This window comes from Talpa occidentalis, unplaced genomic scaffold (assembly GCF_014898055.3).
Source record: "Talpa occidentalis isolate TD23 unplaced genomic scaffold, MPIMG_talOcc4v2.1 talOcc4.9, whole genome shotgun sequence".
NCBI lineage: Eukaryota > Metazoa > Chordata > Mammalia > Eulipotyphla > Talpidae > Talpa > Talpa occidentalis.
Genome location: NW_023605305.1, coordinates 54,748,476 through 54,770,728, shown reverse-complemented (window position 1 = coordinate 54,770,728; position 22,253 = coordinate 54,748,476). Strand labels below are relative to the sequence as shown.

The window sequence follows — 22,253 nt, the reverse complement described above, 5'->3', positions numbered from 1 at the left end:
AGAATGAGAAATTCTAGGTGTGGAGTCACCAAATCTGTAATTTAGAAAGTCTTTCCAGGTGTTTCTGGTGCATGAGCTTCATGATACACCTTTGAGTGCTAGCTGAGAGCAAGTGGAAAGTGGCTGTGTGTTTTGTGCTAATGTGAATCCATTTTTGCCCGTAGGCACATTTCTGACAGTCATTACAAGTGTAATCAGTGATTCTGCTGATTACACTTGTTCCTCTCTCTCTAGTTATGTCCCAGATGTGTTATAATTCAAAATGAAGCTCCCTTTCAAGTATTTGAAGGGAAGGTAACATCATAGAATGGAGTCCTCATTTCCTTATTAATTTCTCTTCTCTCTTTTTTGTGGCACTCTGTTGAGAAAATGCCAAAAAAAAAGGTGTGTGTGTGTGTGTGTGTGTGTGTGTGTGTGTGTGTTTGTGCATAAATGATTGTGTGTTTTTTCCTGGAATAATAACAGCCTTGATGAGAAACCCTTTCATTAGGATTATAACATAAGGGGCTATAAAAATATTCTTAGGTAAATTACCATTTTGTAAGCTCCTCAGTTTGAATTATTCAGCTGTGGTTACTATGGAACCATGAGCCTTGTTCACTTTGCAGAGGAAAATTCTAATGGTCCCCCTGTGTCCCCACACTATGGAAGAGCTCATTAAAGGAAACATACTGCTTCCCCTGTTAAAGATACACAAACCGACTGCAGAATGTACACATCAGGGTTTTAGGTCTACCTTTCATTGGCAGAGCTTGCAATTTCAGATAAGTGTCAAGATGCCTCCTTGCTAGAAAGAGTTATTATACTTAGGTCAGCTCAATCCTAGAGAGAAAACATTTTGGAAGAGTGAAACTAGCCTGGTCTTCGTTCTGGATGTGATAAGTAAAATAATGTCTTCCTTTTATTTAACTAACACTTAACATTTTCTCCTTATACTGCTGGTGGTTTATACATATAATTTCATATAGTTTTCTTGATGCATCTAAGGGAGGATTATTACATTTAACAAAAGAGGGAACTGAGATTCAAAGTTGTTAGATACCCCTCATACTGGTTTAATGAGTCTACATTCCCACTGGCAATGTAGGAGGGTTGCCTTTTCTCCACATCCTTGCCAACACTTGTTTCTGGTCTTTTCAATATGGGCAGTGCTCACAGGTGTGAGGTGGTAGCTCATTGTAGTCTTGATTTGTATTTCCCTGATAATAAATGATGATGAGCATTTTTCATGTGCCTGCTTGCCATCTGTATGTTTTCTTTGGAGAAGTGCCTATTTAGCTCTTCTGTCCATTTTTTGATTGGGCTATTTGTTTGCTTTTTGTTTACTTGTTTACTTGAGTTCTTTGTAGATATTTTATTTGTACAGTGGACTATCATCATGGACTAGGGTGATATAGTCAGATATGATAATGTACCTGAAAGAGGAATGACTCCTGTACTTAATGCCAACAATAACGTAAGCTAATGTAACCTCAATTAAAAAAAAAAAAAAAGAGTAGTTGAGTAAATTACCCAAGTATGTAAAAGATTCTGAGTTTGAACCAAGTTTGAACTCTTAATAACTAAGCTGGAATATACAATGTGACTGAGTGGTATAGAAGCCCTTGACTGCTAATTATTTTCCATGAATTAGGGTTATAGTAACTGATGTCCTAGCTGGAGAGATTTTGATTATGTTATCAGCAAAACCCACTTCCTAATAATATTGGTACAAGAAATTTGCACTCCACAGCTCTACCCTCTTTCATTTGGATTTACTTTTTTTTTTTTTTAAGATTTATTTATTTATTTATATATACAAGCACTGGGTACAGTCAGAAGCACGGGAGGGTGAGAGAATTCACCAGAGCCAGAGTGGGGAACAGAACAGGCAGGCTGACGAAATACACTGCTGAGGGGAGCAGTGGGCACAGCAGGAGAGGTTTGTCGTGCCATGTCGGACCCTCACCGGAGGCCGGGGATTAGAACCAGCGCTGCAGAGGCTGTGGGCAGCTTCGTAGCCCAGCGCTCAACCGCTGCTCCACCAGGGGAGGCCCTCATTTGGATTTAAAAGGTCCTATTACAGGTCTCTCTAGTGGCGCAAGGGGTTAAGTCTCAGCACTATGAAGCTATGGGCAGCCACTGCAGCATGAATTCCATCCCCAACCACAAAGCCAACCCACATGGTGCAGCAGACCTCTTTTGTCTCGCCCGCTCCCCTCAGCAGTATATTTCCATAGATCCCTGTTCTGCTTCCCACTCTGTCTCTGGTGAATCCCCCCCCCCCACAAACGCCTCTGGCCTACACACCAGCTTTTATGTGAATAAATACAATAAATGTTTTAAAAAATAAAAGGTCCTATTACATTGCAAGGGAAATGCATTTGTGGTCCCCATTCCTTAACCCAGAAGTTAAGTTGGATGGGGGAAGGGGGCAAGTAATGTCCTGAGCCACGAATAGACTAATGTTGACTTTGGAATCAGGCAAGGCAAAGAAATTGGTAGGGTAAAGGTAGGACAATCTGCTAATATATTGTTAGCCCACTCTCACTGATGAGAAATTGAAACACGGTTAAATTTTTCAGATTTGCAGAGGAAGCTGGTGAAAAATTAATTCAGCAATAGATTCAAAGCTTTTTATTCATTCGTAAAATGAAAGTCTTTTATTGACAGGGGATGTCGTGCCAGCAAGCACAGAGCAGGTTCTCTGTCAATTTGGGCAGATGGATAAACGAGAGTCCTGGAGCCCTCATTGGCTTTTTCAGGCTTTAAATGCTGTTTCTACATCATTTGTTGTGGGGCAAGCTTGCAGGATGGCAAGGCAGGGGGGCTGGATCAGGAGGCTGGCAAGCCTCCTGGCCCCTATCATATCTTTATTTTTCCTGTTTGGGCGCTCTCTGACATTCTCTTGTGGTCTCTTCCTCTCAGAGCCCTCACTTGTCCTCTTATAACTGCTCCTTTTAGCCCTTCTTGTCTCTGAGTGCCTCCATCCTTACTGCCTCAGCCTTTTGGCTCAAGTGTGCACACTTTCTCATGCCCACACCATACTCCAGGTGTCCACAGCCAGGCACGCATGCCCCATGCCCAAGCTCCCAAGCACCTTCTGCATTTAAGGCCACAGATGCCAATGATGTAAGAGCCTGACAATCTTCATTTACCCTATAGGGGACCTTAGAGACAACCTAGCTCAGTTTTATTTTGCATGTGAGGACATTGAGAGCCAGAGATTCATACACTTGCCAGGGAAACCAAAAGGCCTGAAGAGTAAAACGGCAAGTAATCTAATGCTGATCTCCCGATAGCAAGACTGGCCTTTCCACACTAGATCTTGCACCATCTCTTGTCAGGGGTCAATCTGCTTGAGCATTTGTGTATACCAGCAACCTCTGACTGGCTGGAAGGAGAACTTGGAGTGGAGAGGCAGACTTTCACAAGGAACAGTGGATAGTTGATGGGTAGGTTAAGAGAAATATAAAAGAGCAAAGCAAGGGGATCCAGATGACAGGCAAATTGTTCCTTCTCACAATTGTGTCCAGAATTGCCTTAGTGCCCAGAGGTGACAACCTTGATTTCAAGCCTCCAGGAATTGCAAATCCTCAGCTAATGAAAGAAATTGCTGTCAGTAGAAGAAACTTGGAAGTATTATTACATTTCCCCCCCTCTGGGTTTTATTGCCTCAACTTTCACCTTTCATATGCAAAAGCAGCTGCTTAAAAGCCTGGGAGGTTCTCTCCAAATTACTTTTGGTATGTGAGCTGCTTTTAACTTATATCCTGAGTGTCAGTTCCTGTGAAGGTTTCTTCCCACATATTAGAGGCAGTGTCTCTCTGGGAGAGGCGCTAGGTTGGTGTCACTGATGTGGCCAGTGCCTTCAAAAGCATGTTAGAGATTTCTGGGGAAAGATGGCCAGGTGGCAGATGAATAAGTGATAGAATTTTCCTGTGGCGCTAAAAGATGATCTTGGGGAGAAAGTCTCAAATGTAGGTGTGCATGAACTTGATTATTGAGTTTGTTGAAAATGTGTATCTCTACAATGCAACTCTTGATATAGTGTTTTAATTCAAAAAGCCTGGGTTCATAAATATTCCCGCTTAATATTGGACCCAGGTGATTTGGTTATAAGGAGTTTTCTGGACTGCAGTTTGAAAAATATTTAGTCTTGCTACTATGAGCATAAGTATTATATGGGAATTGAAACAAATACAGAATTCAGGTCTCACTCACAGCCTTCCAAATCAGAACAAGGTTTGATTCCTGTGCACGTAGGAGCTTGAGAAGCATTGATGTGGAGGATGCATTAGTTTGCTCTTCTACACACATTTGTCATCACAAAATAGCACAGACTGGATGGTTTCAACAACAGAAGTTTATTTTCTTACAGCTCTAGAGGGTGAGAGTTGAAGATCAAGGTGTCAACAGGTTTGATTTCTTCTGAAGCCTCGCTCTTTGACTTGCAGATGACTGCCTTTGCCTTGTGTGTTCACATGGCATTTCCTCTGTATGTACACATCCATGATGTCTCTTTGTACATCCAAATTTACATTTCTTATAAGAACACCCATCAGATTAGATTAGGATTCACCCTAAATTCTCAATTTTGACTTCATCATAGAGTCTTCTTTAACGACTCAATCTAGGGCCTCCCTTGTGGCCTAGGGGTTAAGTCTCAGTGCTATCACTGCTACGGCCTGAGTTCGATCCCTGGCCAGGGAGCTAATCCAAATATAACACCTCTCTTGTCTTGCTCACTACTCCCCTTAGAGCAGTGTATTTCAGTAAATCCCCCTGTTCTGCTCCCCTCTCTGTCCATGGTAAATCTGCTTACTCCTTGTACTTTTGGCCTACACACCAGTTCTTCTACACACACACAAAACAAAACACCCTATCTCTAAATTTAGTTACAGTCTTTGGTACTGGGTCTAAGAGAATCAACATAAGAATTTTTGGGGTATATAGTTGAGCCCATAATAGACAGTATGGTGACAAAGAGTTTTAGAATAACCCTCTCCAAGGTGTGACATGTGCATTATTTTGAAGCAGTTGAGACCCTGCAGGATGCAGAGAAAATTTTGTTTCTCTCTTAACTACCTAGAAAAATTTAGATAGGGGACCTTGCTAAAAATGAGAGTTATTACCAGAAATAAATTTTATGACCTATCTGTATGCAGGCAAACTGTGTAATTATTGAACATCTGCTCTTTTTAAAATCCTGTGAATTACCCTCTTTACTTTGGAAGTCACAAGGTTTCTGTCTCGTTCCTTGTCTCAGGCTGGAATATACATTTGTTTTCACGGACTATCATGGAACCTTCATGTTATGTGGGTTTCCTGTATGTGTGAAATTAAATTAGTATTTCTCCTGCTAGTCTGTCTTATGTTGATTTCTTAGATCACTCAAAAGAACCTTGAAGATTGGAGGAAGTTTTTTCCTCCTCTGTCCTACATATATGAATGTTGTCATTGAGAAAACTCTGAGAAGTTTAGAAACTCAGATCACATGTTTGCTGGGAGCCCCTAAATTCATCCTTTAGCCTATATTCTTCATGTTGGTAAATGGCATTATTTTTGGCTTAATTTGTCCAAACCAGATTATCTTAGAAACTAATCCTCCCTCTCTCTTGCCATAACATTTGACTAGCCACCACATCTTACAGTATTTACCACTACCATCTCTCCAGTACAACTTTCCCCTCCTCCATTCTAATTTCCATTACTCTGGTGCCTGCCTCCTAATTTCTTGATACCTATTAGAAATATCAACTCACTTTTCCTACTGGTATCTTGGCCTCTGGTCTTATTCCTGTGTCTGGTCTGTTATTTATGTTGACCAGATGTTTGTTGTAAAATAAGAATATTTTCATCCATACTTGTTGAAGGTACTAGTGAAGGGGTCTTTGTTTATAGGAAATCTAAAATCTTGGGAAATGGAACGTCTGAATGCAAGTACAGGTAATTACCACTAGTGTGACATTCTTAGGGAGTCACTTCAAATTGGAAACAGGTAATAGAGAGAAGTACCTGATTTTCCCCTGAAGAAGTTAAAAAATGCTAACCTTATAAGTTGGTGATTTTAGGAGGACAAAGAGACAGGAACAGATATGTTGCTACTGTAACACTATGCCATTACTCAGAAATCTCAGTCTTCCCTGAATGTTTAATATTACTTGCCTCCCCAAGTTTCTATGAATGCAACCTGGCCTCCTTACCTTGTAGGATGGCACAGAATAAGTTTTATTAAGTCATACCAGATTGGTCCTCCATAGCAATAAGGGAAAAGAACAATGTAATAGGAATCCTGCTCTTTAATGGATTCTCTTTCTAGAACTGTTGTTATAACTGGGTCCCACATAGTAGTTTACCAAGTCATACTTGCTCTTTGATATTGGTCCAATGTTTGTTTTCCCAACAGAGCTGTAAAGTCAGATCAAATCTGTTTTGTTCAGCACTGATTAACTAAGTCTAGCACATAGTGAGTACTTAATAAATAATGACTGGTTTGGAAGACTTTTATTTAGGCAATTAGAGAATGATGATGCCAATAACTAGGTTTAGAATCAGAAAGAAGTGCACATTTGACAAGGGAAGTAAGTGCATGGCGGCAGTCAAATCACAGAGCAGATCAAGAGCCTAAGAAATATTCTGGCACTAGAAATAGAGATTTATTATTACTGTGGAATATTGCTGATATTTAAAGCTTTGTGAAAGTATGAGAGTTTACAGGCGAACATATTTAGTCTGTGTAGATAATAATTATAATATTAAGTGACATGTATTAAGCACTTACCATATGTTATGTGCTGTTTTAAGTGTTTTACAAATAGCTTCCTATTTAATTCTTACAAAAACTCGAGAACTTAGTTACTATTAGGTATAGACCAAAATAGGTTAAAGAACTTGTCCAAGCTCACTGACTTTTAAGTGACAGAAACAAACTTCAGAACCAGCCTGTCTGACTCATGTGCCAAGATGCATGCAGAAAGAATAGGAAATAAGATGGTCCCTTCTATTTCTCATCACATTTTAGTGTTGATGAAAAAAGTTATCTTTCAGCAAAATAGCAAAATAAGTCTTAGGGTTTGATACCTTGTTCTAAGAATGTTGTATATTCGTTCTTACTGAGTGCAAATCTATGGACTGACATCGACTTTGCCTAAGCTGCTCCAGGTACTGAAATAGCCTAAAGATAGCATGAGTGCAAAAGGTTTTCTATTAAAGCACCTTGAATTGTTCTTGGCAGCTTATCTTCCAAAAGGTAGAAACATCAGAAAAATGAACTGAAACCTGCTTTGCATTACTATGTCAGCTGCCTGTCACCATCCAAAATAGCCAATACTCTTCAAAAGCTGTAAAATCATCTCAAAGGTACAATTATATTTTTAGCTTATCTGATTTTCTTTAAAAGAAAGTAGTTGAACTTGTTAAGTATTGCTTTTAAAACTATTGGTGTGATCTTTTGAATTGCATTAGCACTAATGTAAGCTAAGGGGATTGCCTCTCAGACCAGGTTGTGGACCTGCTTAAGGATACCCTTATCATATGTTTAAGTGACACTTGACACATGCATTTATTTTAGCCACCTCTATGTTTTCATATTATATTTTGATATTATTTTTGATTATATATTAGATTTTTCCTATTCTCAGAAGAACAATAAATACAATGAATGTAACACCTTCCTGTGTGCAGTGAAAAATATATTTTATGGTAAATCTGCTTTTCAAATTTTTAAAGCAATAGAGTTGCTGAATTGCAACTTCTTATAGATATCTGTGCCTCTCATAACTGCTCTTATAGATCATGAGTATTTCAAGACAAGATTCATAGAATCTGTTTTCTTAAGATGAACCTGGTGGAAGAGACCAACATGATCACCAACTTTGCATCTCATTAGGAGATTTTAAACTGAACCCTGCACCAAGGAGTTCTAGCCAGCTAACTCTCCAGTGAAGACATGAATTTTAAAGCATATTCATATATAGAAACTATTAAAATTTTATTTGATCTTTTTTTTTTTTTTAGTTAATCATTTCTACCTAGCAGTAATATTTGCATCACTGGGTGATTATTTGAAGAAGGTTTCCTTGTACATTTTTCTGGTGCCTGTTGTTTGTAGAGAAAGAGTGTATGTGTGCAGTCAAGAGAAAAAGAAGGGGAGGGGTATCCCAAAGTCCTAAACCTGAATAATAATCTGTTAAAGTGAAAACCAAAATCTATTTGTACATTTTTCTCCCTGTTGCCTCATTTTGAGACTCTCTTCTTGTTAATATTTAACAGGGCAGAAAGATGACTACCTAAGGATCTCCCTCCCTTAAATATGGTGATGTGAATGTCCCTGCAATGGGTATGGCAAAACTGCAGAATAACCACTGTGTTTTCACTAAGCTCAGTTTGCTCTTTCCTGGTGCCTTGGAGAGAAGCCCATTTATTCACTTGAGCTTTCTGGATATCATTGACATTTTCTTCAACTGTGCCTCAGGCTGTTGTAGTGAGGAGGGCTTTTAACAGGAGGGTTAACTGCCTGAATGTCAGAGAGCTTCAACATCCACATGCTTTACCAACAAATAAATTCATGTATTTTTGTGCTTTCAGGTGGATCTGAGAGCAGGCCACATATTAATGGATTGTGTGCAGAAATAGGGAGAGTGTATGTATGGCGGGAGTGGGGGGGGTCTTTGAGGAAAATTTCTGTCCCTTGCTGCTATCCTCACATAAGTATATTGGCAGTAATATCCTGTCCAGGCATTGGATTGATTCAGCATGGACTGGAACTCAGAGTGTGTGTGTGTGTGTGTGTGTGTGTGTGTGTGTGTTCTGTTTTATATTCTGTATGCTTCAAAGCCCAACTTTAAATCAATCAAGCAAAGATGTCAGGATGGAAATTGCTAGATCCGCAAGAGTTTAACCATTGTGGTCTCTAGACTTTTCCTGGCAATTAGAAATGAAGCTTAGCTGCCAGGTTTTTCTTGTTGATTACCTCAATATTCTCAACTGAAAAAGTGATAATAGGGCCTCCCTGGTGGCTCAGCGGCTGGGTTGGGAAGCTGCCCGCAGCCTCTGCAGTACTGGTTTGATCCCCGGCCGCCAGGTGAGGGTCTCACCTGGTGCGCAGACCTCTCCTGCCGCCTGCTGCTCCCCTCAGCAGTGTACTTCGTCAGACTACCTGTTCTGCACCCTGCTCTGGCTCCCTCCCGCGCTTCTAAGTGCACCCAGTGCTTGTATATCCATAAATAAATAAATCTTAAAAAAAAAAAGGTTTTCTTCAATTAAAAAAAAAAGCGATAATAATAGGGCTTTCCTTACAGAGTTGTAGAAATGCAAGGAGGTAATATATGTAAAGACTTAGATCAGTGTTTGGTATAGAGTATGTCCTGTCAGAGCATTCACTCTCATCATCATATGCATCTTTAGTCAGAACTCTATCTTGCTCCTTTTTGTAGCCATATTACACATTAGCCCAGTTACCATAGTCAAAGTGGAATTGTTATTATTCCCCATCCCATCCTATGGGCAGCAGCCTTTTCTTTCTCTTATAAAGCACCTAAAATGCTGAACCTAGTTTTCTGTGAGCTGTGGGTCAGGTCAAAGTCAGCCTTGTATAGTGGGAAAAAATAAATTATAGGAGTATGAGATCCAGTTTCTGCTGCTGGATCTTGTGTGTGAACTTAAAATGGAGACAGAGGAAGAAAAGTATTGAGATGAACACCCTCTATAGGATAAGTGCAGCACTATCCTTTTATGTTCTCAAGTGTGATTTATTCTTGTAGCTATGTTAGAGCTGGCCGTTAGGCCAGCTCAGTGAAATTGTATGATTGACCAATACCTACTCTTGTCATTTCCTTCCTTTTTTTTTTTTTAAAGAAAATGTATCTCCACTTGACCTCATATTCTCCCTCTCTATATTTTCTTTTCTTTTTTAAGATTTATGCATACAAGAACTGGGGTGCATGCCAGAAGTGTGGGGGTGAGAGAATTCACCAGACAGAGTGGGAGCAGAACAGGCAAACTGACTGAAACACACTGCTGAGGGGAGCAGTGGGCCAGTCAGGAGAGGTCTGCTGCACCATGTGGGTTGCTCCCAGGCCGGCCGGGGGATCGAACTTGTGCTGCAATGGCTGCGGATTGCTCCATAGGTTGCATTTTAACCCCTTGCACCACCAGGGAGGCCCACTCTATATATTTTCTATCTCCCTCATTAAATGATGCTTCAGTAGTAGGGGTCCAATACAGTCATTCAAACCATAGACACCAACACAGACTGCATAAGTTTAAATTTCAGATTTGCTACTTACTATGAATCTGAAAGTTACTGAAGTTGGCCTTAATTCCAGATTTATAAAAATGAGGATAAAATTAAGAGCACCATTAAATGTTATTTAATGAATAGCTTGTTTCAGGCTCTTTTTAGGCATTGGGGATATAACACTAGACAGAAACCCCTACTCTCATGGAGCTTGTATTCTAGTGATAAAAGACAGATGAAAAGCAAGATGAATACAAAAACTATATGATTTTTTTAAACTAGTATAAGATTGTGGAGAAAAATAAAGCAGGAAAGGGAATGAGGTAAAGATAGTGTTCAGTTTACCAGGGTGGTCAGGGAAGGCTTTCACATGAAGAACATCTTTGAACAAAGATCTGAACCAGGTAAGGGCACTGACCATGGGGATACCTGGGAAAAGAGCTCTCCCAGCAAAGGGACTGAAAGTTCATAGCCCCCACTACCACACTATGATTATACTTTGGTCATGCTGAACTAGGAATATTTCACACCTCTGTGTCTTTGCTTATTTTATTCCATCAGTTAGAAATCTCTATTTCCCTTCACTTTTTCTGTAAAATATCATTTAATTAGCTAGGGGTAATAAATTTATCTCCCTCAAATGTTACGAAGATTATTTCATATGTGAAGTGTATAATATGATGACTGACCCATAGCATATGAGATAGAAATGTCATTTCTTACTTAAATGCAAATATGAATCATGTCATTATTGTTACTATGTCTGCTCATCTTTTGAGTTCAGCTTCCTTTAGCCACTCAGTCTGAAAAGGTGCTTTTCTTATATAATCCCATGCTTTCTCTAATACTGCATTTATCACAAAGAATCACAATTTCTTATATATTTGGTTGCTTTCCAATCTAATTTTTTTTAAAGATGTATTTATTTATACAAGAACTGGGGTACAGGTCAGAGGCACAGGAGGGTGAGAGAATTCACCAGAGACACAGCGGGGAGCAGAGGAGGCAGACGGACCGAAGACACTGCTGAGGGGAGCAGCGGGCGTGGCAGGAGAGGTCTTGCCACACCATGTGGGTATCTCCCTGGCTGGCCTGGAATTGAACCCACGCTGCAGAGGCTGCAGACAGCTTCACAGAGTGGTGCTCAACCTACCACCTGGGAGGCCCTTCAATCTAAATTTTAAGCAACTTGAGAATGGAGACCTTATCTGGTTCACTGTTACAGCCTCAGTACTAGATTTTTGGTTCATGATAAGAACTCATAAATAAATCAGAAGTTATTATAAATATTATTAATATAAATAGTACAGTATTCTATAGTGTACTAATGAAATTAATCAGTACTTACTGAATAAAATTATGTATGTAAATTATTATTTTGAAAAACCTGCCATATTGAAAGCTTGTCTGAAAGGATTTGTTTTCTCAAGCCTTCATTGAGATCTGGGTATTCCTTAATATGACTACTCTCCTATCTGTTCTCCCATAGGAAGTATACTTTTCCCACCAATTTATGTCCTGAATATCTATTATTGAATAATGTGTGTCTTGAGGGGTTTATATTTATTAGTCAGAACTGATCAGGTTATGCTGAGGGAACAAATAATCCAAAATTCTAGAGGTTCTATATAACAAAGTTTTATTTTTTGTTCCTTCAGCCTGAGCTGACAAAAGCTTCACTAAATTGTGACTGCAATGTTAGGAACACGTAACCTCCTAGGCCACCACTAAACAGAAGGAGACAGCCTGGAGAATTCTCATGGGTTCAGCTTGGAAGTGAGAGGTATGTGTGTTTTCTGCTCCTTTTCATTGACTGTAGAGTCACATGGTTCTAATCCCTTTGAGGCTCAGAAGTGTATTCTTTGTATACAGAGGGTAAGAAGAATTGGATGTTGATGAACACTGATTGTGTTTACCCCATATTTTATCCCAGGTGTGCACAGAGATTTGAAATTTCAATCTTGCTCTATTAAGTCCCAATTCAGATCCTATTACTGGTTTTTAGAGTGGCCATCTCATTGTAAACAGTAGTACCCAAAGGTTTTATATCTATCACCAAGTACCATTCATTGTGATGTGGTGGTTAGAGCATAACTGGTAACTAGGATCCAAGTTATCTGCTTATAGCTCTGCATTGGCCAGATTAGATAGCTAACTTGCTGCGGTGTCTTTCTCTTGGGCTTATAGATGATCATTTCAGATGTGGTTTGTTCTAAATACTAACCTGCCTCTAGGTGGAAAATCCTGTCATGTGTTAAGTATCATTTTGCCTATGAAACTTCTTCCGAAATTTTATGCCAACATTAATTGTTTTGAAATTCCCTAAAATATGAGAATCTCAAGGGAAGATATTAAGTCCTAGACATCTTTGTATTTTGATGTCTAACAATATGTTAAAAATAAAACATAAAATTTGGGGTGAATTAATAAATTAACAAATACACACCCTACCTGAAAATAGTTGCCAACTAAATCAAATCCCTTTCATTTACCTATATCACTCCATATTTGGAGGTTAATGGGAACAATATATCATGTTGACTCAGAACAAGGACTCATGAGGCAGAGAGTTGTGAATTTGATGCCTGGTGTGTGATTATCAGTTGGTAGGCAAGCCAGTAAAGCTCTCTAAGACACATCTGTAAAATTCAATCCATAGTGTTCCCATGAGGTTATTTTGAAGATTTGCTGAGATAATCCTCATAAAGCGCTGAGCATAGCATCTGGCATCTAAAAGGCTTCAATTGATGTTGGCTATTATTCTTCTTTAACTGTACTTCTGCCAGTTTTTCCCCAAGATTTAGGCAATATGGTAAATAAACACAAGTAATATTTATTGAACACTTATGTACCGAACCCCGTGCAAAACATTGCACATTTTACCTGCATTTATCCTTACAATTACCTTATCTTATTACTCTGAGTCCTAGATCAGGGTAAAATAAACCCAAGATCAAGTTGCTGGTAAGTGGCAGAGGTGAGAATCAGACCTAGAATCATTGAACTGCTTGGTCCCTATCACTGACTCTAAACCACCATGGTGATGTTTCTGTTGTCATTCTGTAGAGATTCTTTCATCTTTCTTAACTTTTGTTCTGTTTTCTTGGCTATCAGAAATAATTTAACCAGTTATTGAATTGAGACACTAAGACAAGTTCTTTTATTTGAGCTCATTACTTTTTGTTCCAATTTGCAAGTCTACTTGCAAACTACAGAAAATATAGCCAGCTGGTCCTTGAACAATGTTGTTTTGTTCAGTTTCAGCCACAAGTGTCTTTTTCTCATGATTATAGGGATTTTTTTCTTCAATGCATCCTTTTGCTTAAAGTCATGATTTCCACAAACCTATTGATGAAGTCAATATTTACTCTGTCTACGTTTTAAATACAGAGTGTTGCTAGGAGAGTGATTGTTAGTTGTTTTTATCTGCTTTCTGCACCAAGTCATTATGGGATTTCAGTTATGTGCTTCATTTCTCACAATATATAACTTGCAGTATGGAGCAGAGCTACCCCGTGAGCCTTGATTCAGTTAGCCGGCCAGACAACTTGCAGACACGTGAGTGAGCTGCTAAGATCAGCAATCACCATAAAAACTCTGCTCCATCAGTTGATCTCCAGACAATCCATAGACATTTGAGCAGTAATAAACACTTGTTTTAAAAAATTAACTTTTGGAGTATTTTGTTTTGAAATAGTTTCACAGAAATAGTTAACCAATTACCCAATTTTCTTTTGATAATGCATTTATACATGATGTATATGATATACATTTATAATTGTATATAAAGTATTATATTCTGTGATACATGATTAAACCACTGCCTGCATATAGTAATATGTTATTTGATTTCACTAATTCTGTCATAGGTGAAGACATAAAAATTAAACATGGATATAATTAGATGTATTTGAGTAATACTGATACATTTAGTTCCATTAAATTAAACATTGCTGAAGGATAGCATTTTAAGGAAAACATTTAAATTTGATCTGTTATTCCTTAGATAATTTGATGTGATATAACTGTTATAATACAATATTCGTATTTATTTTTGCAGAAGATGAGTAGGATAAAGAGGTAACACAAATGCCAAGTAACTAGTATTTTTTGTTTTAAAAATTAGATGGTAAAATCTTGTGCACTTATAATCACCTTTAAGAACTTAAGAGTGAAATTCACCTTTTTTGAATAGAGAAGGCTAGGGAACCGCATATAACTGTACAGCAGCAAAAATGGCTACAAGTTCCAGATGACTTCCTCAGGTTTTGTGTAGAATGTGTCTGTAATCACGCAATGGAAACTGTCTTCCACCCACTCATGTCAACAGGTTGGAGAAATTTGAAGAACAGTCAGCTTACTTGCAGTGACTTCAACCAAATAAAATGACCAACAATGTGCAGCACCTAGGAAGTTCTCAAATGTGTAGGCTACCTGAATTGTATTTATTTCAAACATCCTTGATTTTTTTATTTTATTTTCTATTAAACTCCTCTCAAACCTTTCTTTTCTTTTTTTTAAAGATTTGTTTATCGACACATACAACAACTGGGGTATAGGCCAGAGGTGTGGGGGGTGAGAGGATTCACCAGAGACAGAGTGGGGAACAGAACAGGCAGACTTAAAGAAGTACACTGCTGAGGGGCACAGTGGGAGAGTCAAGAGAGGTCTGTTGCACCATGTGGGTTGTTCCCTGGTTGGCCCGGGGGATTGAACTCATGCTGCAGAGCCTGTAGAATGCTTCATAGGTTGCGTCTTAACCCCTTGCACCATCAGGGAGGCCCTCTCAAACCTTTCTTAGTTAAATTAGAGTGAGTTAGTGGGTTGCTTCTTAACTGATACTGTTCATTTATATGGGATTTTGTAATGTGCACTTATGATGATTTCTACCAGTTGATTTGTGTGATCAAGATGTACTGCATTTTTGTAGATGTATATATGCAATATGGCTAGGTTTTTCATATTATCTCACTTTATCACCATATCAAGCAAGTTCTGATTTAGTTTAATGTTGAGAATCCTAAAGACAATAAAAATAATATATACTCTAAGACATAAGATCTTTTCCAAGGTAAGGTAACAAAATTTTACATAAAATTTTACATACATTTGTGATTTCTAATTCTATGTTTGCATTTCACTCTGTATTACTATTATTCTAGTATAATTAACTGTACTTTAATTTTTATCAAAATTAGTCAATCATTTTATGCTCAGTTGTGCTTGAGAAGCTTACCCTTTGACATAAAACCTTTTGCCTACAAATAAAAATTTAAGTAAAATATATATAGTGTTCTGCTTCCCTTCCTGTCTCCAGCCTTTTAAGTTCGGTGATTTTTTTAAAAGCAACATTGGATGAATAGGAGGCATGATAGGATAGTGGAATGAGTATAATTTTGTGATCATACAGACTTGAATTTGTCTTAGATCAGTTATGTGATTATGGGCACATGTAATCCCATTGCACCTCAATTTCTATCAGTGTACATACATACATACACTGTATGTATCCCCAAAGTTTATGTAAACTTTAATATATGTAATTAATACCCAGTATAAATATCATTTGTAATTAGTTTTCTTTCCATCAATATCAGGATACTAAGGAAGCCAGTTAGCCATACTCCTTTCTCCCAGTTTAAACAAAAAGAGAGACATATACTAGTCATTTAGGGGTCAAAATGTACACGTATTCCCAGTAAAAGTGCAATGGATAGCTTAGCTTACATCTGAGTTTCAAGGTGACTCTCAGTAATAGTCATATGACTTTATAGTAGATTGCTAACATACAGATTTATGGGATAGAGATAACTTCAATCTTTCTCTTCAGATGCAGAGCCTGCCCAACTTCAGTAACCATTCCACTTGGAGGATATAAGAATATGTATATTCTGAGGGCACACTAAATCCAAAGAGAACCAACAAAAGGTCGAGCTATGGACATTCTTATTTTCCCCATTGCTTTAGTTAGAGATCTTGTAGTTTCTTTCCATGGAAAAATAAGTGAGGTGGGTGCAGAGAATAGCAGATATTTTCTTGGCAATCTCTACATCAGTCAATGTGCTAAATCTATAATGGATGTAGTGGCAGGAAGGCACAGAGCAGGTTTTCTATGATTTAGCAGATGGGTAAAGGAGAGTCCTGGAACCCTCGGTGGCTTTCTCAGGCTTTTATTGAGCTTTACATGTAGTGTGGCAAACAGGTACATGGCAGACAGGGGTGCTGGGGGGCCAGGAGACCAGCAGACCTCCAAGCCCCCAGCATGTCTTCACTCTGGGCTTCTCTGGCTTCTTTCTTCCCATCTCTCTCTTGCCTCTTCTCCCGCTTCTGCTTCTCTCTGTGACTCTCAATACTCCTCCCATGGCCCACAGATATAAATAAGACAGCTTGCAACAATGTAACACCTGCAGGTACCTCCATCAGGCAGGGCAATCCTAATGGTGGGAGGGCAGAAAAGCCTGAAAACCATTTTACCCTACAACCCACCCCCTCAGGGTTTTCTGCCATACAATCTATATACAAGTATATACAAGTTTCCCTTAACAAACATAAACACTGCAGCCATGGCCCACAAAAGAAAATGCAACTGAATAATGAAACAATACAATAGAACATAAATAATTTCCAGGCAGGGCACCAACCTAGTGGCAAAGGGTGATTATTGGCACCAGCAGATGATCCACCACTTCTGTTGCTGAAGGCACTGCTCATGTGAGGGAAGGGACCATTCAGGCATCTGCCATCACACACCAGGAGCCTGGTCTTCTCTGGCTATGGTCTCGGCCACAACTTTCCCACCGCACCCACCCCCAGGATGCACTCACTCTTGGACTGGCGATTCTGTACTGTTTGGGGGTAATTGCCCAATTCTCAGGGTTTTCTGTCTGCAGTCGCTCCAATACTCAGCTTTCATAGCCACCAATGCGACATGCAGACCCCTGCACTCAGACCAACCCACTGCACAATCACATGGGTCAGGGATCCGTGGATACAAGCTCCACGTGCAGCCTTTTTTGGTTGGGTCCCCTCTTCATCTGTGGGCTTCAGCACAAGCCATGTTCCCCACCCGTTCCCCCAAGGACAGGTTCCTCAGCTCATCATGATTTTAAGAGACTCACTGGCCTTCCTTAGCATACTTAGGCTGCTTAACAGCCATTCAGAGCTTCCCAATCTCAGCACCAGCTTTTGCCTTTCTAAATTGTTTTCTTTTCCTCCAATCTCCTGGGTTTTACAAACATCACTTCCTCCCCCAGGGTCCCCAAAACATAACATTTCCCTGCCAAAGTTCCTCCACCTTCTGGTGGGATTGTAAGTCCAAGTCCATCAGTCTTTTCCTTCATCAGCACTGGGTGAGCTCCGAATCATGGTCCTTTCTTCCCCGACGATTCTGCTGCTGCAGGGGTCATGGGCTGGTCCTCGCAGGCTATCTCCTCTTCCACTTGAGGTCTCATCCTGCAGCTCCTGGACCTTGTCCACCTCCTGTGCTCCTGCAGCATCTGTAGCTCTTCCTGCAGCTCCTGGACCTTGGTTATCTCCTTTGCTGCCATGGCACATCCAGCATTGTCACAGGCAAACACAGTCTGCTACTCTTCAGTCCCTCCTGACGTCTTCGGAGGTCTCCATACCCATCTGCTTCAGAAAATCCTGCCGACTATGCCAATTGTAGTGGCAGGAAGGCACAGAACAGGTTTTCTATTATCCAGCAGACAGGTAAAGGAGAGTACTGGAGCCCTTGGTGGCTTTCTCAGGCTGTTATTGAGCTTTACATGTAGTGTGGCAAACAGGTACCTGGCAAGTCTTCACTCTGGGCTTCTCTGGCTTCTTTCCCCCCTTATCTCTCCTGTCTCTTCTCCTGCCTCTTCTCCTGCCTCTGCTTCTCTTGGTGACTATCTCAGTACTCCTCCCATGGCCCACAGAAGTAAACAAGACAGCTTGCAACAATGTAACAACTGCGTGTGCCCCATCAGGCAGGGCAATCCTAATGGTGGGAATGCAGAAAAACCTGAGAGCCATTTTGCCTTAAAATGGAGCTCAGAGACCCTTGGGCAGAGGTGAAGAAAGATCCTAATTCTTTGCTACTGTAGCTTTGGAGTATGACTCAGGCATAGGAAAGATGTGATTACAACCATTTTGACATACACCTTTTGCTTCAAGTTGATGTTTAGTTATCATATTTTTTCTGATTATTTTTCATCGATAATTTTTCATCATGGTAAGTACCTTCAGGAAATTGTAGTCATTGTTGAGTTAGCTGAGCAAGCAGGGCAGGCGTCTGAAAATCTTGACTGTTAGGATGTGATGCAATTGAGCAGACCATGGTTTCAGGTAGACATAAGAAGGCCAGCCTTCCCAGCAGACTGCCATTATAAAGATGTAGTAGTAGTGAACAGTTCAATACTGCCTCTTTAATGTACTGCCAGCCTCCATACTTCATTAATTTCTTCCTTCACCCATTCAATCACTTATCCATAGTCTTAGTATGTACCAGATATTATTTTAGGTTCTAGAAATATATCAATAAACAGTCAAAAATCCCTAAACTTACGGTGCTCTCACTTTTTGTCTCATTACCCTTGGTTAGCTGTTAAGTTCATTTATGGCAGAAAGTGTGTTTTATTCATTGACAATTCCTACCACTAGTTATGTGCCTGGGACTCTGCCTGAGTGAATGTTCACAATGGGCTAATGATATTTTCTGATAGAAGAACAAAGAGAGTAAGAGAGATACAAGTAATTTTTTCTTTATACCTATACCAAAATATCCATGGCTCTCTAAAGTTTTCATTTGCTTCCTGTTGTCAAAGTACAGATAACACTCAATTATCTATAGAGGCAGGTAGAGAAATAATGTTTTGAAAAATATGTCAACAGGAATGCATATATTGGATGCACAAAATGGGTAAGCAATCCATTTTGTCTCTTGAAAAAGGGTTTTGGAATCATTTAATAGGGGAGGTAGCATTTGAGTTAAGTCTGTAAGCTAAGAAGATATTTCCAAAACTTAATACAAAAACAAAACAAGAACATTCTTTTATGTTAGAGCTTGCAGGAGAAAATGAAGACCCATCACATGATTTTCTCTGGATGGCGATCTTTAGGTAACTTATAGATGTACAGATTATATATCTGTGTATCTGGAACTCCTTTTTTTTTTTTTTTTTTACTTCTTTTTGGTTTAGTCTTCAGAAAAGGGCAAGAGAATAATGACGTCTCTTGCTGATATATATTTATTGTTCTTTAATGGCTTCTCTGAAGGTTCAGGAATACCTATATTAAAGTAAGGCATTTGACATGCGATTAGAAAATTGGCCAACCTTTCTAATCATATCTCCACTTCTCCTACTGGCTGAGACTGATGTTTATTGGTAATGAAGAAACTGGGCATCTTTCCACCATAGAGGTGCCTGGACTGTGTTTAACAGGCAATTTCATTAGATTGTCCTCAGTTTCTCCAAAGGTAATTCTATTAGTGCTTATCAGTCATTGTATTCTTTCTTGTCATGACTTCCCTTTTAGTGTCAGTAGCATCCCCAGAAAAATATGAAGCATGTGTGTGTGTGTGTGTGTGTGTATGTGTGTGTGTGAAAACAAAACTGCCTGAGTTGCTCAGAGCAATGTAGTGAATAAGCGCTCAATAACTAAAACACCCCCACACAGAGAGATAATGCAGTAGTACTTCTGGTTCAGAAATCAGTTATGTGGCAATAACCAGAGAGTGCCTGGAAACATTAGGTGTCAATTATCTAGACCATTTAGTTGTTCTAAGCTCCAAATGTCTGCCTGAGCCTCCTAAGAGAGAATTTTTTTCATAATTACTTGATAATTTTCTGAGGAATAGTTAATTTCCTAATAAACTAGAATATTTCTTTCTCCTGTTTTCTTTCCTTCTTTTCCACACTCATTTTTAACAGAGAGACATGAGGCATATGTTAAACAATCCAATCATATGCTCCCCATCTCTTTTGCACATGGACTTGAGTGTATGCTATTTCTTTTTTATCTGATGTGTCTGGTAAATAGTCAGGAAGTGGTGAATGCCCTCTGTTCATACCTCCTATTATTTTTCTTTCATTTTCTTTACATAAGCTATTTCTTATTAATCTCACTTATCACTAGCCTGTACATTTCATTAGTATCAGGCTTACATGTTTTTTCTTTTGCATCCTTACTTAAATCATAGCTGCTTTCTTGCCTTTTAAAATCTACTTACAGCTTGAGTTCCATGAAAAGAATATTAAAGATTCTCTTCTAGCTGTTTTGTATTTTTTTTTTTAACATGCTAGTTTTCAAGAGATGGAGGCATCTTGATCACTTTTTTTTTTAATGGCATTAAAGCTTTTAGTGATCTGGCTTCACCCATCTTATCAAAACAATTTCCTGCTAGTGACACCCAACTCTAGCCTTTCCATCCAGCTACTCACTATTGCTGATCTCCTAATTGCTTTTCTTCCCTTCACTTTACCCATGTTGTTCCTTTCTCCTGCAATATTCTTCATTTCTTCTCTGCAAAATCCAGAGTTACTCATTCTTGAAGATCTATCTCAGTTGTCCTCTATCCAAAGTCTTACTTGAGCCCTTCATCTAAAAGTTCACAGAATTTTATCTGTATTTTATTGCTAGGGCTTATATTTGTTATCTGTCAGTTATCTAGCTATAAGTTGCTTGAAGGAAGAACCAGTTCCAGATTTAATTTTATTTTTCTTCATAGTGTGCAATATGTGGTAATTTCTCAATAGTGAGTCTTGAATAAATGCTATTTTTGTATGATTATTTTATCTTCATATTTCCTTTAAAGTATCTAATGAATGCTTCAGTCTTTGAGCACTCTTTGTATATTATACTATAATCATTACATTCCTGGTTTCTAATGTAAGTAAGATGATGCAGTTAAAAAATATATATATATGTGTGTGTGTATATATATATATATATATATATATATATCCCTATTTAAGCTGACAGAACTGACTAGGGCCTGCCCTAAGGCAGACAGTTATTTAGAATGAAAAAGTTAACAATTAAATTCCTTCTACCTTTAAACAATTTCCCCACTGTTCTTCTAGTGCAGCACGTTTTGCATTTCTTCTGTGTCACTACTTTTGTTGAGTTTCCTTTGCTGATTTCTCCTTGGAGTGTCCCAAGGTTTAGTCCTCTACTCTTTGTACATTCATTTCCTTAGGATTTCACCTAGTAGCATGTCTTTAAATGTTATGTATCAGCTGATAACTCCTAAATTTAAAGCTCCAGTTTGGTATAATCATCTCAACTCCAAAACCTTTGTCTAACTCATCACCTCCAAAGGATATTAACTAGTTAAATCAAACCCAACATGCCCATAATAAACCTTTTCCAACATGGTCTTCCCCAACTTTGTATATTGTAGTTCTAGTCATCAAAGATTACCGTGTTCGCCTCTAAAGAGAAGAGATAAACTAAACTTAAAATGATTATTAATGTCTCCCTTTCCCTTATAACCCACATCTAGGAAATAATGTCAGGAAATTATATTTCAGCATAAGTTTAGTTTTCACTTTCCCTTTTACTCCAACCAGATACAAGCTACTATCAATTTCTCACCTGCATTTTTAAAAAAGATTTTATTTATTTATTTATTTATTTATACAAGAACTGGGGTACAGGCCAGATGTGTGGGAGGGTGAGAGGATTCACCGGAGACTGAGCGGGGAACAGAACATTCTCACCTGCATTTTTGCAGTGATTTTTTGGCTGGCCTGCCTCCTCCTACCTGTAATCGATTCTCAATCAAAGCCAATTTTTTTTTTAACATAAATCAGATCATGTTGCTTTTCCACTGTGAACTTTGTCCAATGGCTTTTGATTTTACTCAGAAAAAAAGAAAAAGAAAGTCCTGAAATCACCTACAAGGATTTGCATGATCTAGCTCCCACTGCTTCCTAACTGCATCACCTCTTCCCTTTCTACACCATTTGTACTCATATTGATCTCTTTGCTTCCTAGAGCACACAGGATCATCTCCCAGCTCAGTCTTGCATTTATTATTTCTCCAGTCTGG

At 38.9% G+C, this 22,253-nt stretch overlaps 1 long non-coding RNA gene across 2 annotated transcripts in view; it reads left to right on the top strand.

Moving 5' to 3' along the window:
* LOC119236627 (uncharacterized) overlaps positions 1 to 22,253 on the top strand; it is a 91,129-nt gene that overhangs the window by 729 nt on the left and 68,147 nt on the right. The window contains exons 1-2 of one of the 2 annotated variants that reach the window (XR_008550245.1): positions 7,222 to 7,341; positions 11,878 to 12,002. This is a non-coding gene — a long non-coding RNA (uncharacterized LOC119236627). Of the gene's footprint in view, positions 1 to 7,221; positions 7,342 to 11,877; positions 12,003 to 22,253 lie in introns of those variants that run through there. The other variant, XR_005123115.2, reaches the window with a different exon arrangement.